Below are 15,945 nucleotides of genomic sequence, written 5' to 3'. Positions count from 1 at the left end.
GATGCCATGAACAGTCCTTCATAAATATTTTAGGATTCTACTGTTTTCAGCAAAATCAAGTTTCCTGCATTCAAAAATCATATTTATGCTTTTAGCCATTTCTCTTCTTAACCCAGTAAGGGGGTTTATCATTATTTTGTTCTATTTAAAGAACACTTGTCACTAGCAAACAACTTGCTTCAAACCTTCACAGCAGTTTAATATATTTAGTGTAGTATTTTCAATAGCTGTTCTGTATAAAAGTATTAAAAATGTGGTCACATTTTGAAGTGAGTAATCCTTTAAATTCATGGGTTTTGACCTTAATTTGCATGCAGTATGTTTCCACTGGAATAAAATCCAGGGTGGCTAAGTTAATTTATTTGTTAAAAAAGACAAAAATGAATAGGTAAATAATCAGTGGAAAGGTCATCAAGTATAACTGCAGCTAGGATCCATTGAACTATCAGGCATAAGAATAAAACAGCCAGAAAGAAAAAAGGTAACAGATTCAGCATTGTCCAAAAGTTCCAGACCAGTGATTAATGTGTAAGATAATGGACTTGGGAAATGAGTAAACACTCCCGTGCTCCTGCTTTGTGCTTGAATGACTTGATGACAAGGGCAGAGCAAGGTGAGAATTTAAACAGGACTACGGGAAAATGAGACAAAGAGTAGGAACAACATAATATGAGTGGGAGTTTGCTATTTTGTGTTTATAGCATGGTACATAATAACTTTCTCAAAATAGGTTTTAAAAGTGACTAATTTAAACTTTTGGCATTAAATGTACACTGTCTAATGAAATATTTATTTTGCAGGCAAAAATCAAAGTCTCAAACAAGTCACAAATAAGCTACTTCTCAAAAACATTACCATAGAATTCCTGTTGATTGCACTTGTTTGGCACCTTGCATGTAACATGTGCCTCTTACTAAGGTTTACTTTTTTTTTATTAAACTAAAATGACTTTGGTTCAATTTTTACACAAATAAGAAGCCAAGAAAAATGTCCCATTTGACCTGTTTTCTCCAGTCTTGTAATCTATGCTACAGATATTAAGACATTGTTTTTATTTGAAAATATGTTTACCTGATCTGATATCACGTCTGAGGTTTAAAGAGAGAGTAAAAATAGGTCCAAATGCGGCTGGTTCTAGATTTTCATAGACAGATCATTCAGTGTTCCTAAATGTTTGAGAAAACATTTAGTCTTGTGTCCCAGCCCATCTTAATTTCTAGAGACTGCTATTTCCACTTGTCTCTCTTCAACAGTATAAATCCCTCATAACATTTTAGCATTGTCAGTTTTCTGCTCAGTGTTTCATTGAACAAAATGATCCCTAAGCACATTTCAATTCAATCTGCCTGAATGCACAGACATGCATTCTGGGCCAGATCCTGTGAGGGTAAAATCATAGCTCTGTTAGGGGCCTATAACACAACACTAGACAAGTTGAAGGGTTGGTTCTGTATATTTTTCAGTCTCTAACGATACACTGAGAGTTCATCGTGAAAAACAGAACCCAACAGCATTAATGTTAATTAACAAATCTTGGATATTTTCCCGGAATTGACAGAGTTTGGGTCCTCAATTAGTCTCCCCACCTTGTTGCATGGAGATATAGCAGGCTTTCTGAGTGATTTCAGTGGACTTTGGATCAAGCCCTTAGTGCAGTTCTGAGTCGGAACCTTTTTGAGGGACTGTCATAATTGTTTCATGCAAACTCCAGTGTCTGCAACAAACAAGATGTTATCTCTTTCATCTATATGCAAATAGCAATAGAAGTTAGATTTCAGTAAATTGTACTAACGGAAGTAAATTTTAATTGATTTTGTTCTAGGCCAGGTTGGAAGTAGTTTTATTCTTCAAGATTTTTTTTCAAAAGTTATAACTTAACTAACTTTAAGAAAATGTTTTTGATCAGTATTTTATAGGAATTTGATGTTTGGGAACTGTATGAACATAGGTGATCTTTGTTAGTGAATGAATCTCTTACATAGTGCTTGGCATAACAGCTTTTAACTGTTATTTTGGAGGAGTTATAGGCTCTTCGGTGAATGTCTTTCATTTCAATATGTCTATAATTACTTATTCACATAACAGTACGTAAAGTTTTGGTTTATGGTATACTAGATTTTTCAAATAACTGTTTTATAAATAAAAGGAAATTACATCACAAAAGAGTCTGTTAAAGGAGGAAGGGGTCTGAAAAAGGCAGAAAGGAAAGGATTTCAGAGTGAAGCTTCCAGGTATTGCAGTAAACATAATACATAAAATCAGATGTGTCTCAATTCAGACTACTTGGACAGTGCAACAGTTTCAATAGATATTGTCAGTCTGTCTTTGTATTGGTATTACATTTGAGATGGAGTTAGAAGAGGCTATCTCTAAATTAGATTTTCACATGGGTAAGTAAAAAGTATGTGGCTTTTAAATCTTCTAATATAGGTATTTCTTTTACATTTTTGAACCATGTAGGTTTTATTATGAAGTTAAATTTACAGCATTGATGAATTCCAAAAGTGTATCAAAGTATCATGTTAATGCACATTTACTTCAGATTTTTAACCCTGTTTAAATGCAGAGTATTTAAAAACTTTAAGCCATTCTACTGAATTTATGTTTATATATTTAAGCATATATTTTGGTGTTTATTTAAAGATTTGGGGAATTATTATTTGTATACCTTAAAGCATCTAGAACATTTAGCAAAGCTCTCATCAAGTCCCATCTCTTCCATGACTCTTATAAGATACTAGAAAATTTATCCACTGTTGTTTGGGTCTTTAACTCAGTTAATGTTTGTCTGTTTGTTTTTTTTTTGAAAACAACATGAAAATATACATGCTTCATTTAAATCATTGCTCTGGGGTGAGGCTGGGAATGAGGGGTTCAGTATGCAGGCTACACTGGGGAGAGGGGACTACCCCAGCCCTTTCTCACCTGTGCAGCTGGAGCACTTTTTGAGAAGCACCTCTCCATGGCTGCTGCAGCTCCCATGGGCACTGCCAGGGGGAAGAGTGAATGTCCTCCAGTTGAGCAAGTCCAGGTTCCTTTGCCCCCTTGCACTCCCCAGCCAGAGTGAGGAATGCAGCAAACTGTGCACCTTCCCCTCGCTCCATGACAAAGGGAAAGAGGCTGCAACAAACCTGGTGAGCTAAGTTTCTGTCTCCATTTAAAAGTTTCGGTCCCCCTCCCCCCCAGCACTTGTGGGAGAGGAGAGGCTCAGGACTGGGGCAGTGTTGGCAGATGGTGAGGAGGAACATCCCAGCCAGCCCCTTTCACTGGCCTGGTGGTTCTATTTTCTGTTTGGTTTTATGAGAAACAATCCCATTCCAGGCACATCCCATTTTCCTGGCATTACCAAACCTTTACATTGCTTTGAGTTATACTATGAGGAATCTGTATACCAAATGCGATGGTCCTAGTTCTTACTGTTCAGGAGGAGTTGTTGAACAAACTAACTTTCTCAAATATATAGTAGATTAGACATTTTAAGTGATGGCAAAGTTGAAGATTGAGGATAAATGGCATTTACTTTATTAAACTTATTACACACTCGCACACAGAGGAATACTCATTTGATTGTACTGCATTCCTCCCATTCTTGCATGTCACTTGCCATATAATCCCTTTATCTCAAAGACTTGTCTCATCCTGTGTTTTGGTATAGGGCCTGGGCTCTGAGCTCTGAGCATTACTGCAATATAAATATTATATATCAACAATATAATTCAGGGGTGAACAGACTATTTACATCAGGCCCCACTTTTTGTCACTGCAATTAGCAGCTCCCCCTTGCAACATGTCTAATGTAAACCAGACTGATGGAAATTTTGGTTATGTTCATTTGAAAAAAAAGCCAAAAACTTTTCGGCACATGTAAGAAAATAAATACATAGAATATAGAAACTTTATTAATTGGTATATAAAAGTGAATACACATACATAAAATAGCACACTTCAACATTTTAATGTGATGAATGAACCTGACATTCATTCAAGATGTGCCCCCCTCATGAAATTTTACATACTCTTGTGTGCACCCCGGTATAATTGGTAATCTAGTCAAAAAGTGATGCCTTCATTCTACTTAACATCAGTGCAAACCTTGTCTTAGAAACTGGAACAACATGACCAACTGAACTACCCATTTTTGATGGCTGCATCTACACTGGCACGCGTTCTTTTGAAAGTAAATTTAAATAATGTGATGCTTCTTCCAGCATCGCTCTTCCTTCCCCATTTCAGGAAGCACGCCCTCTTTCGAAAGCTTCCTTTGAAAGAAAATGTGTGTAGATGCTCCGCAGGAACCTTCTTTCGAAAGAACAGTCTGCATTTTTGATCCCTGGCCTGTTCTTTTGAAAGAGTGGGGGGCTGTGTGGACACTCTCTTTTGATCAGCTTTTTTGTGGGTGGATGCACTCTTTTGAAAGAAGTTCTTTTGGGAAAGATCTTCTGGAAGAGCTTCTTTCGAAAGGCCTCAGTAGTGTGGATGTAGCTGATATGCCTATGACATTGGCATGATAGGTACAAGAAGTGGAGCCATACCCATTTATTGGATCATAGTTGTGATATCTTCCATTCAGAGATTATTCCTAAGCTTTGTCAGCAGCTCAACAGGGATCATGGAGTGTTCAGGAAGTTAATTAATTGCCTCATGTGGGTGAAGTTTTTAAAATGTGAACTTTAGTTCTTCTGGGAGGGGCTTTTGTAAGGAAGGTTGCAATTCTGTTTCCTTCCCCACTGTTCAACAGAGAGATCTAGGTTTCCCAATGCACAAATATTCTTGCTTTAATCAGAGCCACAGACATGACACTACCTGGAATTGGTCCAGTTCCATATGAGAGTTAAATCTGTGGAAAATTCCCATAGGGAACTTTCACATTTTATACTGTTTTTCACAATTACTGTTTTGATCTTAATCCATCTTGGGTCTTGTCTCTGCAAGTCAGCTGTGAAGTTAAGCATTTTGCTCCCTTGTTCCTATTTTACTTGTTACAATAAAATGAATGATCCTTTCTTCTTACCAACCATAAGTATGTTGAAAGATGTCCCTGAGAAGCTACACACATATGCCATGTTAATTGTATCTGTATATAAACATTTGTTATATAACTGCTAACTACATTATTTAGTGGTTTTCCTCTTTGATATTTACTTTAGCTCTGTCCTTCAAGCTAAGCCACTATGCCATCAAAATCTCAAAATATATTAAAAAAATCATGGGTGTAGTTTGGGGTGGTGCAACAAAGAAGGTGTTGCTCCTCCCCTCCAAATAGCAAGCCGTAGGAGGCATGGAATTTGAATCCCCGTGTGAGATCCTATTGGCCAGACTGGAAGTGCCCTGTGAAATATGAGTTATTATGCCTATGCCAAATATGCTAAAATTATAAAACTCTGGTACATTAATTTTCAAAGAGAATATAGGTTTACAGCTAAATATTAATTTACATTTTATTTTGGAAAGTGGAGCAACAAATAATTCAAGGCACCTTCCAGACAACAGAAGTAATCTAGTTGGTATTTTTTCCCTGTTTTGCATGGACAAAGATTAAAAAGTAATACAATATTATCTCTCCAGGTACATGGTTTAGATTATATTGGAGGCTAATATGAAACTGTCACTGAATAAGGGGAAAGTCCCATATTAATTTAGACCCAGGGAACAATTTTTGTCAGTTTGTTTTATTCAATATTTTTTTAAAAAAGGAACAGTTCAGAAAGCATCATAGTATTTTTGCACTCTGTAGTCCAGACTGTGTGCCAGTCCTAAATATTTTGCTAGTGTAGAGTCCTTTTTTTTATTTGCTTGTTTCGTAATCCCTGATAATTGCTATAAAAAGCTTGTTCGCAGTCATCACACAGCAGTAACTGAGATCTTCCACTCATCTCTTGTTCAAAATATTGGATAAAAATTGTGCTTACTGTTCGGATATGATGGCTTTTACAATGGTGACACCTATTAGTAGTGGCTTAAATTAAAAGAAAAATTGAGAAATGTTGTGATTACCCTTATATCTCCAGGAAAAGGGAACAGGGACCATCTACAAAATGTTCGATTAATATGTTCTGTAATCTATTCCTGAAGGGGTTTACAGAACTGTGCAAAGTATATAAATGCCAGTATGTCTCTGTCTCTGGATACGTTTATCATTGTATTTGTATACCTAGACAGATTAAAAGATACATACATAGAATCCTACCTACTTATTGCTTTAAGCTATTACATGTTCAAACAGATGTTGTAGAAAAGATTAGCCTTTCTTTGCATGTGCTAGTGTGCAAACCTTTTAAAGGCATCTATGAATTATTGCTTTGGTTCAGCATGAGTGCAGTGAGAAGAAATGTACCTCATCTGTAATACACTGTGTAGACTAATATCAGCTCCTTTTTTCTTATATTGCAGTGAGATATTGATCTGGTAAAATGGTACCATATTGGAGCTGTCTGTTGTGGTATTCATCATGCTGTCACATCCCTAGTGCCTTGGAGTTATTGAAAAGTGGAATTGAGGGAGTTCTATCATTGTGTGTTGCAATCCATTCATAACAAAGTTCACTAAAGCATTGGAGATAGTAAGCTTTATTTATTTTTGCTCGGACAAATTCATGTTTTTCTTGACAACAGAATCTTCCTATTAGATACGTAGAACTGGTTTAACTGTTGTTGGGGCTTGCTTTTCTTATATAATGTTCTTAGACAATGCTTACACCTGCTGCCTTCACTGATGTAGATGCATTTGGGTTCTCTCCTTTGGGAGTAATATATCTGAGAGCTGTGGCTTCATTGCCCTTATGCTTTTATCTGATAGCTGTGAGAAGGTAAACGATGAACTTTTATATGTAGAAAGCTTTTAGTTTCTTCCCACACTAAAGTATCAGTTAATGCTAAAAGAGCTTTCAAAAATATATAAAGATACTGTCAATCTGCACTGGGTAGATTGAACAGTTTGAATGAATTATTTTTGTTTTGGAGTCTGCCTGGCAACCTGATGAGGTATTTAGAAGGATGTCATGTGTTCTGTGAGGCCAGGATGAAGGAGGGATTTATTTTTATATGTAAGTGTTATCTACCAGCACTGCTAAAAAAAGAGCTCTGTTGTGCCACTACAAACCCTGTTTTCAGAGGTCTATATCTGAACTCTAAAAATCCGCTACAGCTTGGAATGTAGGATATGAAAGATCAGCTCAAGATTAATAAAAGACACTTTCTCCCCATTTTCTAAGAGCAAAAAGATAAGTACCCCTCCCCCAGAAAAACAAACAAACAAACGGGAATAAAACATGCTTGGCATCTAATAATGGAAAATACTGAGCACCCCATGTGAGGTGCTGTGTACTCTATACTCTTATAGATTTCAGCTGGTGTCAGGGATCTTCAGCACATTGAAGGATTAGGCTTTGTGTTAGAAACTTTGTATTCTTATGTCTCTGTAAAGCATGACAGAAAATTTGTGCTTTCTTTTAAGTCCAACATTTTGAAAATGAAGATTTGAAAGACATCTATCAATATCCCATTTTCTTGATCTAAAAATTATGTGGGTGATACTGGAATTTAAAGTCATTGTCAGACCTGCATATTCATTGTTATTTTTAATGAGAGGTTGTAATACACTGGAGGAATGAGACAGAGCAGTATATATATTATGGAGCTATACTACACATATGGACTATTGTTAATACAGATTCACAGCATGCACTCCAGTTGCTCAGAAGGAGCCTTTGGTGCCATTATGATGTATGACATGAATGAATATTAAGATTTATCCATGTTTTGTGTGTTGTTTTTAAAATGTCCATTAACATGTCAGTGGTTTAGGAAAAAGCACAGTATGACTAACATGACAGCATTTATTATTTCATTGTCACTGTCCTAAAAACAGATTTTCTCATTCCCCATAAACCAAATGAAGGTCCTGAGGTAATACACACAAGAAGGTTACTGAAATTCAAGGCTAATAGTAGAGACTCAGTTCAAGCCAGTTGTATCTTTGTGCTCCATTGGGCCGTTTCTATGCATGCCACTTTCACTTTCCTCCTTCCTCTGGAAGGAAATCCTCCTTCCAGAGGCTCCTTCTTCCCAAAAATTTTCTGGAAGAAGGGACCTCCGGAAGGAGGACTTCCTACTGGAAGGTCCCCCAGCGGCCACGCTTCTACGCGCTGTTTTGGAGTCTGGAAGAGCTTCTTCCGGGCTCCAAATCATGTGACCTTATGCTAACGAGATGCTGGGAATTTACATCCACACCTTATTAGCATATTTTGGGCTGTTTATTAGCATGCCACTAGTGGCATGTGTAGAAATGGCCTTGGAGTGCAAACTTTGAACCAGGTTCTCAGGTATGGTCGGAGGGACCTGTGACATGACAACAGGAGAATCTGATTGTAGAGCCAAGGTATAAGCCTCAAGAGGATCATCGTAGAGGAGCTTCTCTGCATTCCCCACTCCCCCCCTGACCCCGACAGTTGATTTGCAGAGTGTGCCTGGTTCTTATTTATACCCTATACTCATTACCTCCCTTCTTAACTGCTGAACCTTATGCTGTCCTGCAGAGTCTCTTCCACCCAGGCCTACCAGATACTGCCTTCCGTTTATATAAACGATTCCCAGCAGAGGTGGCCTTATCAGATCACAGGCCAGCGCATGTGCACACACCCACTTCTTCTTTGATTTCTTCTACTGTCTGCTTCTTTTCTGCTTCATGACGTTCAAGTTTCCTGTCTTCTCCTACAGTGTTCTACCTAATTAGCTCCCTTTACATATCAATCCATGTCTCTTGCTTTGTTGGTCTAATTCCTTTTTGCTTTTTTCAGGACCTTTCTCCATCCTTTTTTGTACACTATTCCCATTAAACATCTTCTCTAAGCCGATCTTTAAAGCCCAGCAACTTTCCTTGTTTCAATCCCTTACTAAGACTTTTGCTTCCTCAATGTGTACAAGAAACTGAATTATCTCTTTATTTCAATTGTTTATTCTAGAGCACCTCTCTATACAAGGGTGGTGCTCTCTCTATACAAGGGTGGTGCTGATGCCGGCAATGAGAGTGCAGAGGGAATATGGAATTGATATGTGAGATAAAAGGTAGGGTGAAGGAAATTCAGTATTTAATACAAAGGAAATATAAGGAAAAAACAGACAGACAGCAACTCCTCTTGTCCCCTACCCCAAACAACAAATAACACATATGGGCTACGTCTACACGTGTATGCTACATCGACATAGCTTATTTCGATGTAGCGACATCAAAATAAGCTATTTCGATGAATAACGTCTACATGTCCTCCGGGGCTGGTGCCGTCGACGTTGGGCAGCACCACATCGAAGTAGGCGCTGCGGGGGAGCGTCTACACGCCAAAGTAGCACACATCAAAATAAGGGTGCCAGGAGCAGCTGCAGACAGGGTCACAGGGTGGACTAGCACTTCCGGGGCAACAGCTAGCCGCTCCCTTAAAGGGCCCCTTCCAGACACACTCAGCCTGCACAGCACGCGGTTTGCAGAGCCATAGGCACACACACCTCGGCAATGCAGTCATGGACCCCCAGCAGCAGCAGCAGCAGCAGCAGCAGCAGCCTGAGGTCCACTCAGCCGCCCCTGTAGGAGCAGTGCTCGCCCTGCTCAATGCCATGCAGGAGGCAGCTGATCATATTCTAGCCACAGAAGAGAAGCTGCCCCCAGGGGAGGAGGAAGCAACCCCAGACCCTGCAGCCCCCCACTCCCCCCCACCTCATACGCCGCCGGCTGTGGAGCTACCCCACGAGCACCGACTGGTGGGAGCGTCTGGTGCTCGGCGAGTGGGACGACGACTGCTGGCTCCAGAACTTTCGGATGAGCTGGCAGACATTTCTGGAGCTATGCCAGTGGCTCACCCCCGCACTGAGGCACCAGGACACCGCCATGCGGTGTGCCCTCAGCGTGGAGAAACGGGTCGGCATCGCTGTCTGGAAGCTGGCCACTCCAGACAGCTACCGATCCGTGGGCCAGCAGTTTGGCGTCAGCAAGGCCACCGTCGGGGCTGTTCTCATGGAGGTAAGAGGACCCATGGGGAGCGGGAGGCAGCCCTGGCAGGGAAGGGGAGCCCCGGCAGGGGAGGGGAGGGGAGGGGAGGGGAGCCCTGGCAGGGAAGGGGAGGGGAGGGGAGCTCTGGCAGGGGAGGGGAGGGGAGCCCTGGCAGGGGAGGGCCAGACACACCCTGCACACCCCTCATTGGTGCTCTCCCATGTCCTTCCCCTCCAGGTCATCCGTGCCATCAATGCCCTGCTCCTCCACAGGCTCGTGCAGCTTGGGGACCTGGATGCCGCCATCGTGGGCTTTGCCACCCTGGGCTTCCCAAATTGCTTCGGGGCTCTGGATGGGACCCATATCCCCATCCGTGCCCTGGAGCACAGCGGAGGATGCTTCTTAAACAGGAAGGGCTACCACTCAGTGGTCCTCCAGGCCTTAGTGGACAGCCGGGGCCACTTCCTGGACATATATGTGGGCTGGCCTGGCAGCACCCATGACGCCCAGGTATTCCGGAATTCGGGCCTGTGCCGCCGGCTGGAGGCGGGGACCTACATCCCCCAGTGGGAGATCCCTGTGGGAGACACCACCACGACCCTCTGTGTCATCGCAGACGCGGCATACCCCCTCTGGCCCTGGCTCATGCACCCTTACACGGGCCATCTGTCACCCAGCCAGGAGCGCTTCAACATGTGCCTGAACCACGCGCGCCAGGTGGTTGAGCGCACATTTGGCTGCCTCAAAGGGTGCTGGAGGTGTCTCCTCACCCGCCTTGATGCGGGCCCCACCAACATCCCCCAGATTGTGGGCACATGCAGCGCCCTCCACAACCTGGTCGAGAGCAAGGGGAAGGCATTCTTTCAGGGCTGGGCTGTGGAGGCTGGCAGGGCCGATGTGCAGCCACCCGCTGCCCCCAGTCGCCAGGTGGACCCCGAAGGGATCCGGGTCCAGGAGGCCCTGCGGGCCCATTTCCACAAGGCCGTGGGGTGAACACTGGCAGGCCCCCCACTGCACCCCCCATCCTCCACCACACTTCCTGCCCCTACGCCCACACCACAAAGCACCCAAGAGCACACCCCCCACACTTTTCTTGTAAATAAAAATAGACGTTCGTGAAACCAGAAAACGTTGAACTCTTATTATTATTATATATTATTTACAACCAATATAAATATTATATATATTATATGGATGATAAGGAAAAAAAGGGGAAGACAAGGAAGGGGAGAACTATTTACATGGGGGGACAGGTATCATATAATAACAGGGGTCTAATACAAACTATATACAAAACACAAGTAAGAGGGGATATGCACAAAGGGGGGGGGCATGTCCTGGGCCCCGCACCCCCTAATGTCCAGCGCTGGGGGTGGGCGGCCGCGACCTGTGCCTCGGCCTCAGCCCTGGCCGGGGCTGGCTGGGGGCCAGGCAGACCGGTAGATATGGCTGGCAGCTATCAGCAGGCCCCAGGTCCCCCTCGGTGGCAGACAGCAGTGCGACGGCGGGTGGAGCAGTGGGTGGAGCAGTGGGTGGAGCAGTGGGTGGAGTGGCGGGTCGAGCAGGCAGGGCAGGCAGAGCGGCGGCTGGTGCGGCATGGGGGGCCAGGTCGTCCGCGATGCGCTCAAAGGTGCGCATAAAGGCCCCCCATGCCTCCTGGCGCCAGGCCAGCGCCTGCTCCTGCAGATGGAGCCACCGCTCCTTCACCCGCAGGCACTGCTCCGAGACCTCCAGCTGCTGTTGGAGGATCGCCAGCAGCTGTGGGTCCATTGCCATCCATGGGTGGTGCTGGGTCCGCCGTCGTCCCCGCCCTGGGGCCGGTCGGTGCTCCGCTGAGGGGCTGGCCTGGAGTGATGGCCCCGGTGGGCTCTCCGGGACCACTGACACCTTGCCGGAGCTCTCCGGTCCCTCTGATGGTGCAGCTGCGGAACACAGGGGGGGAAGAAGAGTGGAGACAGCTGTTAGTGTGGCCCCCGAGCTGTGGCCCTTGTCCCTGCACCCCTCTGCTGCTGGTTCTCCATCCCTGTCCCCGGAAGATGCTGCTGCTGCTGACGGGTGTCCCAACCCCTCCCCACAGGGGACCCTAGGTTCTGCTCCCCCCATCCCCAGGGATGGGGCATGGCACTGTCATGCTGGGGGGGGCAGGGGCTGATGCACTCTTCTGAGGGACATGCCACTGCTTTCCTTGGGGCCAGGGTCATCTGGGCATGTGGAGGGCCCTGGTCATGTCTGTTGCCCCTGCCCCTCAACCCCGGGGGTGTGCACCGGGGGAGTACATACCTGATGGTCCGCTCCCACGGTCAGGGGACACCCGGTGGGTGGACGCCCTGCTGGAGCTCCGGGATGGGATGGCGATCTGGAGTCCCCCATCACTGGAGGAGGATCCCCACTCCTCCTCCTCCTCCGGTCCCCCAGGAGTGGGCTCCTGGGGGGGTCCCTGGGGTGCAGGGCTTGCCTCCGGGGCAGACTCCGCCTCCAGGGTCTGCTGGGGCTTGTCAGCCGAGGTATCAAGAGTGGCCGGAGGGGAGGAGGTGTGCCGGGGGCCCAGAATTTCCCTGAACTCCCTGTAAAAGGGGCAAGTGACGGGGGCGGCCCCAGATTGGCTGGCCGCATCCCGGGCCCAGGCGCAACCCTGCCGCAGCTCCTTCACCTTACTCCTGACGTGGTCAGGAGTGTGGGCAGGGTGATCCCGGGCAGGTCACCTGACGGGGATAGCGACTTTGACGTCTCGCCGCCTTACGTTGATGTCAACTTCGAAATAGCGCCTGCCACGTGTAGTCGTGGCGGGCGCTATTTTGAAGTTGGCGCGGCTACTTCAAAGTAGCCAGCACGTGTAGAGGCGGCTATGTTATAAAAGTTGTGTCCTTCATCACTAGAAGTTGAACCTCCCTCTTCTGGCACGCTCTGATCTGGCAATATCCAATTTTAGTTAGCTGAATGTCTACTTACCATGGATGCGGCCAAGTTTCTTGCAGTCCCATAAAGTTTGTTGACAGACACCCATGCTGGCTCCCAGTGTTCTGTATTGTTATTTATCTCTAATTTGCCCCTAGCTGTCATCTAAGTGTTGGTAATGCTATTAGACAATATTGACCTTCCATAGTTCAGCAAATTATCAAGGGTGCCGGACTAGAGAGGTTCAACCTGTACAATTGTTTTGATACAGTGTTGCATCCCTATCACCGCACTACTTATCCATTTGCAATTCTCTTATTACATGTATGCTGTGCTGAACAAGATGCCTATGTATGTGTCATCTGTTCTTAGAAAGCATCTAGCATATTGTGGTTGCTATTTTAGTGGAAAAAAGTGACACTCAGGGCTATATTTGGTTACCCTATATGTCAATAGGAATTTATCACGGGTTTCAGTAGGAGAAGGATTGGGCTCGTATTTTAGGGTTTGCACAAACATTCCTGTATATTGAAGGTATTGATATATTTCTTGACATGGTCCAAGTGAATTTTTGAATATACTGGAAAACACGTAATACACAAAAGAGTTTTTAAATTATGCAAATATGTCTGGAGACCTTTGTGCCACATAATACATTTGTATTTTTACTCAATCTGCCTTTTTCTCTTTTCATTCAATGACCACATATTTACATTAATGTTATTATTCTCTAAATTAGTGTTTTCCAAGGAACCTTTTGTCAGGTGTATGGGTTTTTTAAGTGTGTTTTATGTGGTCGTGAGTATAGCTTGAATCAGTCTTGAATATAATTCCATATCTCTTCATCTAATCTATGCACCTGCTAAATTTTCTTTTTTATCCAGTGAAAAATGTCTGTGGTGCAATAATGAAATCATTTCCTTTCCTATAGAGTATTTAGATCAACAAGACCATCACTTATTAGACAGGGCAGAGTAGTGATGCTTTTGGCAAAGCCATTAGCATGGTGTTGGTATTCACGAGAAAGGACAGAAATAGAGCATCACTGTCCCCCATAAACAATTCCAATTTGATCTGTAAACATGATAAAATCTTGGCTTCTCAATGCATTTAGGTGCTGTCATAGCTGTTGTTGCCAAATAAGAATGCAGCGTGATGTTATTATAGTAAACAGCACTTAAGCACAGCTGGCAGAATTGATCAGGGCCACATTAGAGTGAACTTCAGCAGATGACTGACGCAGCAGAAACAATAACTGAATATGCAAACAGTTCTTGCAGTGAATGCTCTGGGGATCAGGCACCATTATTTTTGACTTTGAACAGGGAAGAGGAGCAGATTTGTAATCTCCAACCATACAAAAAGGTTCTGGGTATTCTGTAAACAGCGGACTGCCATTTATAGTAGTAGCTAGTTACAAAGCAAAACTCTAGGCTCCCTAGACTATTTACATTTAATTAATTATTTAAGAGAAAAATATAAACATCAGATAAGTTTGTTTAATGTTTCACACAGGGTTTTTTTTACTAGAGAAGGCTTTTCTCAATTAATGTTAATCATGAAGGATTTCCTGTTTAAATTGCACAGAAATGCATGTTTGCCTTAGTGTGGGGTTTTTTTGTTTCCTTTTTTTGCTTTCAAATTATTGTGAGAGCTAATTATGTGACCACATATCTCTATTCTTTTATTGGAATGACTTGGATCACTAACACTAAACAGGGGATAAATACCATATGAAACTAAGTCACATATAGTGTACATTGAGACTTTTTTGGTATCACTTGATGTTCTTTGCATGTTCCGTGTTATCAAAATGTTTTGAATTTAAGAAAACAACTACACTTCTGTGTATTTTAGCATTGTACATTTGTTACCTAACCCTTAAATTGTTTAGCCTTCCCCACCATGTCTCCTACCAAGCGACCAATAGATAAATAAATAAATAAATAAATAAATACACACAAAAGAAAAAATATATACCTTTCCTAAATAGGAATTGGTCAGTGTAATAAAATCTTAATTTCTCCTAAGCAAATGCCTTTATGTACAAAATAACTTACCGTGGGATCCCCACTTTGGGAGGTCAATGGGAGAAACTCTCCCATTGACTTCTCTTATTCCTCACAACCCTGTGGAGTACTGGGATCAACAGAAATGTAGCAACAATTGATTAACTACATCACTGCTAGACCTACTAATTTGACCCCCTGGGAAATTGGTCTCTGGAGTGTTGGTCTGGTAGTAAGTGTAGACAAGACGTTTGATGGTAATAAGTAGAGCAGGTGTTCGTGGGGATTACATAAGAGCTGCATGCCAGGGAGGAAGCTATTTAGGATGCCCCAGCTGGAGCCGCACTTTTACAAGCTCACTAGCATGAAATCCTCTCCCAAAGGATATGGAGGGACACCAATCCCTACTCCAGTTTATAAATGTGATAAAGAGCTGTATGTCAGCCTTTAAGCTGCCCAAGGGATAGAGAAGAGATTGGTGGGTTACAATGTTCCCTCTTGTCTTTGGAATCACTGTGGCATTCATGCCACTAACCTGTCTGTGTTCCCCTGTCTTTAGTCAGGAGGTGGTAGTTTCAATGTATATATATACTGTTTCTAATATATTTTTCTTTTAGATTATTCGTATTGTGGTTCTTGATATTTTATAGAAAAGCAACAGTGAAATTGTAGGCTCAATTTTTAACTCCAAAATTTGCCCTACAGTAAGTGTTTCCAAATTTATGATTATTCTATGGCTATTTCAAACTAAAATGCAATTCTTCCATCCCACCCCCAACTGCAGAATAAGCAGGTTTATACAAATATAGTATTCTTATTAATCATGAGGAATCTTTTACGCTAAACTCATGATTCTTGTCTCATTCTTACAGCAGTTTGTTGCATTAAAATTAATGGATGATCTTTATACAGCTTATCTTGTGAAAAATTATAAACACTGCAGGTTCTAGAATACTTCATAACTGTAACATTTCATGCCTTCTGTCACAGGCATAAATATACGGTGCTTTCTAAAACTCCCTCACTGAGTGGGCACTTCCTTTACAGAACTTTTTGACTGTTT

The 15,945-nt window shown here is 43.1% G+C and overlaps 1 protein-coding gene across 6 annotated transcripts in view; it reads left to right on the top strand.

Moving 5' to 3' along the window:
* The window catches only part of DACH1 (dachshund family transcription factor 1), a 523,814-nt gene that overhangs the window by 135,049 nt on the left and 372,820 nt on the right, over positions 1-15,945 (top strand). The window lies entirely within an intron of this gene.

Source organism: Carettochelys insculpta, chromosome 1, assembly GCF_033958435.1.
Source record: "Carettochelys insculpta isolate YL-2023 chromosome 1, ASM3395843v1, whole genome shotgun sequence".
In the NCBI taxonomy this organism is placed as follows: domain Eukaryota; kingdom Metazoa; phylum Chordata; order Testudines; family Carettochelyidae; genus Carettochelys; species Carettochelys insculpta.
This window is presented reverse-complemented; position numbering and strand designations above follow the sequence as displayed.